The sequence below is a fragment of the Lycium ferocissimum genome, unplaced genomic scaffold (genome assembly GCF_029784015.1).
Source record: "Lycium ferocissimum isolate CSIRO_LF1 unplaced genomic scaffold, AGI_CSIRO_Lferr_CH_V1 ctg6098, whole genome shotgun sequence".
In the NCBI taxonomy this organism is placed as follows: domain Eukaryota; kingdom Viridiplantae; phylum Streptophyta; class Magnoliopsida; order Solanales; family Solanaceae; genus Lycium; species Lycium ferocissimum.
The window spans coordinates 18,823-28,524 of NW_026726224.1; the positions used below are offsets into that span (position 1 = coordinate 18,823).

The following is a 9,702-nucleotide window of genomic DNA, read 5'->3' on the forward strand; positions in this document are numbered from 1 at the left end:
ACAACAAAACAATGGCCGGCAAGGCCAAACAGTACCCATGACACCCACGCTGTCCGCAGACTACTAGAAGAGTATGACCGTGCATAAGTGACGGGACAGGGCCCCGTCGTACCCATAATGTATACAAACAAAATTATACCAAAACAGGAACAGTCTCCGAAGCAAGTGGAGCTGTCTGACTCTCAATGCTGACTCCTCCTAGGTGGCTGGATCGTCTAACCGCATCCCTGAACTGCGGGCATGAAACGCAGCCCCCGAAGAAAGGAGGTCGTACGGAATATGTACGAATATGTAAGGCAATACCGAATCATAAAACAAGGAAAAGCGTAACAAGTAAGCAAGTTTAGAAAGCAACCCGGGAGTAACTGGAACAACACTTTGAACCATGTCATATGGTCCCTTACACAAATTCTAGCATACACAATATAAATATAGAATATCCTACTCGTAGCCGCTTCCGGCTAATAACACAATAGTCCCTTCGGACGGCCGCTTCCGGCGTAGTCATGATGGCCCCTTCGGGCAGCCGCTTCCGGCTTAGCTAGGGTGGCCCCTTCGGGCAGCCGCTTCCGGCTTAAGAATATCATAATCCAGCTGATCAGGTGGAACAATAACAATACATATGATATACAGTATGAATATGTAATGAAGTTACAAAACGTTGCACCCCTTTCAGAGTGGTTTCTATTACAACTCCCTTTGGAGAGATTTTGAGAACAAGTTTTAGAGTTTCCTTCATTTACCATTTGCTTTGTAGTGAACATGTAAGTATAATGTATCGCAGAAGCTTCCTTCGAATTATCAACAAGAGTATAGCATGAACGAAACAAGACATTGGATATCGACTCCAAATCCAACTAAGAATAGAGTACTTATGTTTTACGTTCTTTAGGAGTCATATAAAAGGGATCATGCCAAAGTATGAAAGAAGGGTTAGCCTTACATACCTTATTTACGCCTCAAGCTAATCCTCGAGTCCCTTCCCGAGCTTAGTCAACTAAAATACCATCAACAATATAGGGATTAAGACTAGGCCAACAAGATTATTCTAACTAATCATTTATTTTGTCGCCTAACGGGATTTGGACAGCATCTCCTCTATAATCCTACCAACCCAACAATTCCAAATTAAGCTAATAACCAACAACAACAACAAATCTAACAATTTACAACAATAATATGACTAAACTCATCTTACAATTCTATCCAAAACAGCCCCTAAACCACAACGCCTTAATATTCGGTATACGATAATTATAACTATATTTCTAACACTTTAATCCGTTAAATCTCCACGTAATCATCTCAATAACAAAGATGAGAAAATAATACATACCTTAGCAGCAGCTCAACCACGAAAATATCATCCCCCAAGCTCAATATTTAGCTTGAAACGACGACGACAACTCGTATTACACTTTATCCTTCACGAGCCTCGGGATTCGGGGCCTCGAACTTGATCGAACCCTTGCTTTATCTCTCTAACTCTCCTCACTCTCTCTCTAAAATATTCTAGATCTTTTGGCATGAAATGAGGAAGATAATGGGTGAAAATTTTCCTTAAATAGCCAAGGAAGTGGGCCTGACCCGACTTGGAGTCGGGTTGGGCCGAGCCCACTGCCAGTTTGACCTTTCCTCCTTAAAACGTCCATAACTTTTTATCCCTATGTCGCATGAAGGCCCACGACCTATGGTTGGAAAGGTATTTCAATTATCTACAACTTTCATTTTTTGTGTTTTCCCAAATTCTCAACGTATAATGGTGTGTTGGCCTCGTAAATCTAGATCACCCGAAAACGTATCCTTAAATCATCCTTTTGGAGTGCTTATGCTCATATTTGGCTTAAGTGTCCCTCTTAAGACTTGCTAAACTTCCTATGTACTATTCATATAACTTGTCATATGCCCTTTATAAAATCCCAACATGTGGGCCCCACCTTAACTTACGGTTACGAGGGCTATTTGTCAAGTAACGTATTAACCAACTTACACCATATGGCCTCCACTGTCATCTATATGTTATTCTTATACATATATAACAGAATCTTCATCCCTAATCCTTGTATATCTTTACTCTCCCCTGAGCCCATACTAAGTCGTCTACAGTCTCGGTAACACGAAATTTTTCCAGGGTGTAACATCCTTCCCCCATTAGGAACATTCCTCCTCGAATGTTGGAAATATGTAACTTATAGAAGTTTTATGGATAGTTAAACGATAGAGTAAAGCATGACGGTACTATTTAAGGTCAAATGAATCGTATCTAATACCGCCAGTATCATGTTATAATAACTAAAAGGTTACATATCAAGGGTAGCCTTCTATTTGTTTACCCTAGTTCCGATTTATAGCTATGGTCTTGCTATGCTATGGGCACTTCCCCCTTAAGGTTTCAACTAAGTTTTTCACTAAGTCTTTTGTCTCGATTTACCCCATTAACTCCTATGCTTGTATTCTAACTTATGTTGTAATACATCATGTCATAGTGGTAAGGGATAGTTCGTATATAGCTTAAATCCATCAATAAATAATCTGAAGAAGGGTATACTGATGGTGCATCCCGGTGTCTCTGGACCCGGTCTCCCACCTAGAGCATAGATACGATGCGGCCCGATCGGAGCTAGATGCTCCACCTCCGCCCCTACCTCGGCGGAAGAAGTGGGGTCCTATCTCGGGGCTCTCACTGAGGGTGACGATGCTGCTACCGAATTCTCAGGAACAATACTACCCACTCTTTGTGGGCAATCTCTAGCATAGTGCCCCGGATCACCACAAGTATAGCATACACCCTGACGACACCGTCCTACATGACGTTTCCCACAAGTCGCACATCGAGGAGGGGGCATCACCTCCTGCCCTGACCCCACCTGCTGCTGAGAACCCGATGCATAAGAACTCGTCTCTCGCCTAGGGAAGTCTCCCTACCCCGCTGAGATCCTCGAAACTGCAGAGGTGCACTATATCGGGGTCTGCTCTCGCTAGTGGAACCCTCTATACTGACCCTCTGACCTAGCCCTCTTGGGCTGACTACTACTCTGCTCCGAGATAGCCTCTCGCTGGCGCCTACGATCCTCTGACCCCTGAGCATAAGCCTGAATACGAGCTATATCCATACCTGGCTGCATCGCTACTGCCATACAAGCCTCCTGCAACCCTGGCTCTAATCCCATCACGTATCGGTGAACTCTATCTTCCATTTCCTGCACAATAGAAGGGCATATCTAGCTAAAGAATCAAACTCCACACTATACTCTCTAACAGACATACTACCTTGCTGCAGGCTAAGGAACCTATCAACCCTTGCCCGCCTCAACTCGGGTGGCATATAATGGCGCAAGAAGGCATCTGAGAATTCCTGCCAAGTCGGCGGAAGAGCATCCCTACCCCTCGATAATCTCCATGACTGAAACCAATTAATCGCTATACCCTGCAATCTATAAGCAGCTAACTCAACAGATTCTGTAGCTGACGCCTTCATCACATCTAAAGTACGCTGCATACTATCTATGAACTCCTGAGGATCAGCATTAGGGTCCGTGCCCTTAAACTCTGGGGGATCTAATGTAAGAAAATCTCGGGCCCTGGCACTAGCAGCCCTATCTGGATACTCATGACCCCTATCCTGTCGTCCGGCCGGGTAGCAAGTATCCGAGTCAACAAATGGATAGCATCTCTCATCTCTCTCATCTCGACGACCCCGAGCATCCGGCCGAGGGACCGGAGGTACAGTCGGTGTTGGAGCCGGGGCCTGGATCGGGTGCCCCTCTGAGCCTCCTCGGAGGTGGGGAAGTAGGAGAACTCTGGGACTGAATGTGTATCCCAGTATGAGTCTGAGCTCTGGTGGACCTGGGGGCTTGGCTAACTGCCTCACCCTCAACTGATTTGCCCTTCTGGGTTGCTGTCGCTTTACTCTTCCTAGTCATCGCTGAAATCATACAAGATTATTAGATTAAGGACTTCACTTATGACACAGCTCTATTCGCACGATCTCTAACATGAAAGAAGGAATGACACCCTATTAATGTCTCGTAGCCTCCTGTTTATAGATGTGGTGCACAACACACCGATAAACAAGACTCTACTAGACACCGTCTGCGGACATGCCGAGGACTGAACTGCTCTGATACCACTTTTGTCACGACCCAACCTAGGGCCATGACGAGTGACCGAGCTTAACTTGCCTGATAACCCAACTTATGTTACCTGTACTCAAACATGGCATTCAATAGGGTCTATTTAACTAAGTTTGAAAGCTGTAAATAGAATACCAAAGTCCATCTGTAACTCAAAACATCTCAAAACATACTTATATATACGTAACATATCACAAGGCAAGCAACGAGGCTGCCTATACTTCTGTACAACAAAAACAATGGCCGGCACGGCCAAACAGTATCCATGACACCCACACTGTCCGTAGACTACTAGAAGAGTACGACAGTGCATAAGTGATGGGACAGGGCCCCGTCGTACCCATAATGTATACAAACAAAATTATACCAAAACGAGAATAGTCTCGAAGCAAGTGGAGCTGTCTGACTCTCAATGCTGACTCCTCCTAGGTGGCTGGATCGTCTAACCGCATCCCTGAACCTGCGGGCATGAAACGCAGCCCCCGAAGAAAGGGGGTCAGTACGGAATATGTACTGAATATGTAAGGCAATATTGAATCATAAAACAAGGAAAAGCGTAACAGTAAGCAAGTTTAGAAAGCAACCTGGGAGTAACCTGGAACAGCACTTTGAACCATGTCATATGGTCCCTTACACAAATTCTAGCATACACAATATAAATATAGAATATCCTACTCGTAGCCGCTTCCGGCTAATAACACAATAGTCCCTTCGGACGGCCGCTTCCGGCGTAGTCATGATGGCCCCTTCGGGCAGCCGCTTCCGGCTTAGCTAGGGTGGCCCCTTCGGGCAGCCGCTTCCGGCTTAAGAATATCATAATCCAGCTGATCAGGTGGAACAATAACAATACATATGATATACAGTATGAATATGTAATGAAGTTACAAAACGTTGCACCCCTTTCAGAGTGGTTTCTATTACAACTCCCTTTGGAGAGATTTTGAGAACAAGTTTTAGAGTTTCCTTCATTTACCATTTGCTTTGTAGTGAACATGTAAGTATAATGTATCGCAGAAGCTTCCTTCGAATTATCAACAAGAGTATAGCATGAACGAAACAAGACATTGGATATCGACTCCAAATCCAACTAAGAATAGAGTACTTATGTTTTACGTTCTTTAGGAGTCATATAAAAGGGATCATGCCAAAGTATGAAAGAAGGGTTAGCCTTACATACCTTATTTACGCCTCAAGCTAATCCTCGAGTCCCTTCCCGAGCTTAGTCAACTAAAATACCATCAACAATATAGGGATTAAGACTAGGCCAACAAGATTATTCTAACTAATCATTTATTCTGTCGCCTAACGGGATTTGGACAGCATCTCCTCTATAATCCTACCAACCCAACAATTCCAAATTAAGCTAATAACCAACAACAACAACAAATCTAACAATTTACAACAATAATATGACTAAACTCATCTTACAATTCTATCCAAAACAGCCCCTAAACCACAACGCCTTAATATTCGGTATACGATAATTATAACTATATTTCTAACACTTTAATCCGTTAAATCTCCACGTAATCATCTCAATAACAAAGATGAGAAAATAATACATACCTTAGCAGCAGCTCAACCACGAAAATATCATCCCCCAAGCTCAATATTTAGCTTGAAACGACGACGACAACTCGTATTACACTTTATCCTTCACGAGCCTCGGGATTCGGGGCCTCGAACTTGATCGAATCCTTGCTTTATCTCTCTAACTCTCCTCACTCTCTCTCTCTAAAATATTCTAGATCTTTTGGCATGAAATGAGGAAGATAATGGGTGAAAATTTTCCTTAAATAGCCAAGGAAGTGGGCCTGACCCGACTTGGAGTCGGGTTGGGCCGAGCCCACTGCCGGTTTGACCTTTCCTCCTTAAAACGTCCATAACTTTTTATCCCTATGTCGCATGAAGGCCCACGACCTATGGTTGGAAAGGTATTTCAATTATCTACAACTTTCATTTTTTGTGTTTTCCCAAATTCTCAACGTATAATGGTGTGTTGGCCTCGTAAAGCTAGATCACCCGAAAACGTATCCTTAAATCATCCTTTTGGAGTGCTTATGCTCATATTTGGCTTAAGTGTCCCTCTTAAGACTTGCTAAACTTCCTATGTACTATTCATATAACTTGTCATATGCCCTTTATAAAATCCCGACATGTGGGCCCCACCTTAACTTACGGTTACGAGGGCTATTTGTCAAGTAACGTATTAACCAACTTACACCATATGGCCTCCACTGTCATCTATATGTTATTCTTATACATATATAACAGAATCTTCATCCCTAATCCTTGTATATCTTTACTCTCCCTGAGCCTATACTAAGTCGTCTGCAGTCTCGGTAACACGACGATTTACCCCATTAACTCCTATGCTTGTATTCTAACTTATGTTGTAATACATCATGTCATAGTGGTAAGGGATAGTTCGTATATAGATTAAATCCATCAATAAATAATCTAAAGAAGGGTATACCTGATGGTGCATCCTGCGGTGTCTCTGGACCCGGTCTCCCACCTAGAACATAGATACGATGCACCCCAGTATCGGAGCTAGATGCTCCCCTCCGCCCCTACCTCGGCGAAAGAAGTACGGGGTCCTATCTCTACGGGGCTCTCACCGAGGGTGACGATCGCTACCGAATTCTCAGGAACAATAGTACCCACTCTTTGTGGGCAATCTCTAGCATAGTGCCCCGGATCACCACAAGTATAGCATACCCCCTGACGACACCGTCCTACATGAAGTTTCCCACAAGTCGCACATTGAGGAGGGGGCATCACCTCCTACTCTGACTCCACCTGCTGCTGAGAACCCGATGCATAAGAACTCTGTCTCTGCTTAAGGGAAGTCTCCCTACCCTGCTGAGATCCTCGAAACTGCAGAGGTGCACTATACTGGAGTCTGCTCTCGCTAATGGAACCTCTATACTGACCCTCTGACCTAGCCCTCTTGGGCTGACTACTACCCTGCTCCGAGATAGCCTCTCGTTGGTGCCTGCGATCCTCTGACCCCTAGGCATAAGCCTGAATACGAGCTATATCCATACCTGGCTGCATCGCTACTGCCATACAAGCCTCCTGTAACCCTGGCTCTAATCCCATCACGTATCGGTGAACTCTATCTTCCATTTCTGCACAATAGAAGGGGCATATGCGGCTAAAGAATCAAACTCCACACTATACTCTCTAACGTACATACTACTGCACGAAGCGTTTAAGGAACCTATCAACCCTTGCCCGCCTCAACTCGGGTGGCATATAACGGCGCAAGAAGGCATCTGAGAATTCCTGCCAAGTCGGCGGAAGAGCATCCTTAACCCTTGATAATATCCATGACTGAAACCAATTAATCGCTATACCCTGCAATCTATAAGTAGCTAACTCAACAGATTCTGTAGTTGACGCCTTCATTACATCTAAAGTACGTTGCATACTATCTGTGAACTCCTGAGGATCAGCATTAGGGTCCGTGCCCTTAAACTCTGGGGGATCTAATGTAAGAAAATCTCGGGCCCTGGCACTAGCGACCTGTCCGGATACTCATGACCCCGATCTATCGTCCGCCCCTCGGGTAGCAAGTATCTGAGTCAACAAATGAATAGCATCTCTCATCTCTCTCATCTCCCGACCACGAGCATCCGGGCGAGGGACCGGAGGTACGAGTGTACCGGTGTTGGAGCCGGGCTGGATCGGTGCCCTCCGAGCTCCCTCGGAGGTGGGGAAGTAGGAGAACTCTGGGACTGAATGTGTATCCCAGTATGAGTCTGAGCTTTGGTGGACCTGGGGGCTTGGCTAACTGCCTCACCCTCAACTGATTTTCCCTTCTGGGTTGCTGTCGCTTTACTCTTCCTAGTCATCACTGAAATCATACAAGATTATTAGATTAAGGAGTTCACTTATGACACAGCTCTATTCACACGATCTCTAACATGAAAGAAGGAATGACACCCTAGTAATGTCCCGTAGCCTCCTGTTTATAGATGTGGTGCACAACACACCGATAAACAAGACTCTACTAGACACCGTCTGCGGACATGCCGAGGGGCGAAGCTGCTACGATACCACTTTTGTCACGACCAAACCTAGGGCCATGACGAGTGACCGAGCTTAACCTGCCCGATAACCCAACTTATGTTACGTGTACTCAAACATGGCATTCAATAGGGTCTATTTAACTAAGTTTGACAGCTATAAATAGAATGCCAAAGTCCATCTGTAACTTAAAACATCTCAAAACACACTTATATATATGTAACATATCACAAGGCAAGCCAACGAGGCTGCCGATACTTTTGTCCAACAAAACAATGGCCGGCAATGCCAAACAGTACCCATGACGCCCACGCTATCCGCAGACTACTAGAAGAGTATGACCGTGCATAAGTGATGGGACAGGGCCCCGTCTTACCCATAATGTATACAAACAAAATTATACGAAAAACAGAACGTCTCCGAAGCAAGTGGAGAGTCGACTCTCAATGCGACTCCTCCTAGGTGGCTGGATCGTCTAACCGCATCCCTGAACCTGCGGGCATGAAGCGCAGCCCCCGAAGAAAGGGGGTCAGTACAGAATATGTAAGGCAATACTGAATCATAAAACAAGGAAAAGCGTAACAGTAATCAAGTTTAGAAAGCAACCTGGGAGTAACTTGGAACAGCACTTTGAACCATGTCATATGGTCCCTTACACAAATTCTAGCATACACAATATAAATATAGAATATCCTATTCGTAGCCGCTTCCGGCTAATAACACAATAGTCCCTTCGGACGGCCGCTTCCGGCGTAGTCATGATGGCCCCTTCGGGCAGCCGCTTCCGGCTTAAGAATATCATAATCCAGCTGATCAGGTGGAACAATAACAATACATATGATATATAGTATGAATATGTAATGAAGTTACAAAACGTTGCGCCCCTTTCAGAGTGGTTTCTATTACAACTCCCTTTGGAGAGATTTTGAGGACAAGTTTTAGAGTTTCCTTCATTTACCATTTGCTTTGTAGTGAATATGTAAGTGTAATGTATCGCAGAAGCTTCCTTCGAATTATCAACAAGAGTATAGCATGAACAAAACAAGACATTGGATATCGACTCCAAATCCAAATAAGAATAGAGTACTTATGTTTTACGTTCTTTAGGAGTCATATAAAAGGGATCATGCCAAAGTATGAAAGAAGGGTTAGCCTTACATACCTTATTTACGCCTCAAGCTAATCCTCGAGTCCCTTCCCAAGCTTAGTCAACTAAAATACCATCAACAATAGAGGGATTAAGACTAGGCCAACAAGATTATTCTAACTAATCATTTATTTTGTCGCCTAACGGGATTTGGACAGCATCTCCTCTATAATCCTACCAACCCAACAATTCCAAATTAAGCTAATAACCAAAAACAACAAATCTAACAATTTACAACAATAATATGACTAAACTCATCTTACAATTCTATCCAAAACAGCCCCTAAACTACAACGCCTTAATATTGGGTATATGATAATTATAACTATATTTCTAACACTTTGATCCGTTAAATCTCCACGTAATCATCTCAATAACAAAGATGAG

The 9,702-nt window shown here is 44.0% G+C and overlaps 1 long non-coding RNA gene across 1 annotated transcript; it reads right to left on the minus strand.

The window, feature by feature from the left end:
• Positions 1-344: 344 nt before the first annotated feature.
• On the minus strand, positions 345-8,583 carry LOC132045178 (uncharacterized). The gene is made up of 3 exons (XR_009412359.1): positions 8,494-8,583; positions 4,423-4,929; positions 345-566 (listed from the first exon to the last, which is right to left on the minus strand). It is a non-coding gene; the product is annotated as an uncharacterized LOC132045178 (long non-coding RNA).
• Positions 8,584-9,702: the final 1,119 nt, after the last annotated feature.